Source organism: Dasypus novemcinctus, chromosome 3, assembly GCF_030445035.2.
Source record: "Dasypus novemcinctus isolate mDasNov1 chromosome 3, mDasNov1.1.hap2, whole genome shotgun sequence".
Taxonomy (NCBI): Eukaryota; Metazoa; Chordata; class Mammalia; order Cingulata; family Dasypodidae; genus Dasypus; species Dasypus novemcinctus.
The window spans coordinates 4131289-4132830 of NC_080675.1; positions in this window are offsets into that span (position 1 = coordinate 4131289).

Here is a 1542-nt window from a genome sequence, read left to right on the forward strand (position 1 = left end):
GTTTTCTGGAGGCTCTCGGGCGTGTCTGTGTATACATTCACCTGTGCGTGTATGTGTGAAAGCATGCAGGTCTGCACGCGTGTGTATGTAGTGGGCGCTCATGTGCACCTGTGTGTAATGTACTTGCATGTACACCTGCATGCCTTCACATGTATGTGGAGGACAGTCGTGTGCACACGTGTTCCTGCATGTACACCTATTTGTGTGTGAGCTGTTTATGGATACACTCGTGTGTATGTATGCCTTTGTGTGTAGAGGAGGGTTCTCACATATGCATGCATGTGTGTGCATGTCTACCTATTTGTGTGCATGTGTATGTATCACACCCTTGCGAATATGTGGCAGGCACGCGCGTGTACATGTGCATGGCCTTTGCATGCATGTGTACCTGCACACTCGTGTATGTGTGTGAGTGTGCATGCACTGGAGGGTGTGCATGCACTGGTGGGTGTGTGCATGTGCTGGTGTCTGTGTATGTGTGTCTGTATGCGTTCCCACCCTCCCATGTTCACAAAGGCACCGCCCACACCCCCGACACCTTGCCTTCTGGGACCCCTCTTTGAGATGGGACTCAGTGACCCGAGAAGCTCTTCTACCTGCGCCTCCTCTGTCCCGTGGTTTGCGAATTGCTGCGTTTAGGGACCCACAGCCTAAGGAGGCCTGGAGGAGCAGGGAGGTCCCCAGGCGACCTAGGTCACTGCAACTGCAGACCTGCAGAAAACTGCCGCTGCCCTGGGGAGCAGCTCCCGCGCTGCCGGTGACGCCCAGGAGGCGGCTGTGCCGGTGCCCCTCCCTGCTTCCCCGGGGACGCTCTCCCCCTTCTCACCTATGAAGGTGCGAGGCGCAGCTGCCCCTGCCCCGGGGCCCCGCACGCCCTGCCCCGCTCCCCTCCAGCCTGGGCCCTGGTCGTCGAGCCCACGGGCTCAAGAGGAGGGGGCCTGCCTCGGCGTCCTGTGGCCCTCGGTGCCCGACCCTCCGTCAAAGCCATCTGTTCTTCCACTTTGCTGGTTTGGGCCCGGCGCCTCAGCCTTGTCCTCTGACCTAGGCTTCTTTGGCCTCCCCTTCCGGCCTTGGTGGGTTCGCCGGCCTCCCCTCTGCCCACCGTCGCCAGCCCCACCAGGCTCCCAGCCCCTCCTCACCTCTCCTGCTCCCACCGCCTGGACGGGACGGGGCGGCACCTTCCCTCGCCCCTCCCACCCCACCGCTTTCCTCACTTCTTTTCCACTGACAGGACGCTGAACACTTGTTTCTTAGTGGATTTATGTTTGTTTATTCATGCATCCCATTCCCTCCAGTACCAATTTGCCTGCAGATTTGGGGCAGAGGGGGCTAAGGGTAAATAAATGGCCTCTCATTTTAATTCATCATCCATATGAAAAGACTACAGACCACAAAGTGTGGCCTCATTAGCAAGCAGTCTGAGTTTAGTTGCCACCAAGTGGGGTGATGATTTGATGTGGGGTGCCATTCAGTTCTGAGGAGTCCAAGGAAAACCCCAAGAGTTATTACCTTAGGGCCAAGGGCCCCCAAAGCTCTCTTAGA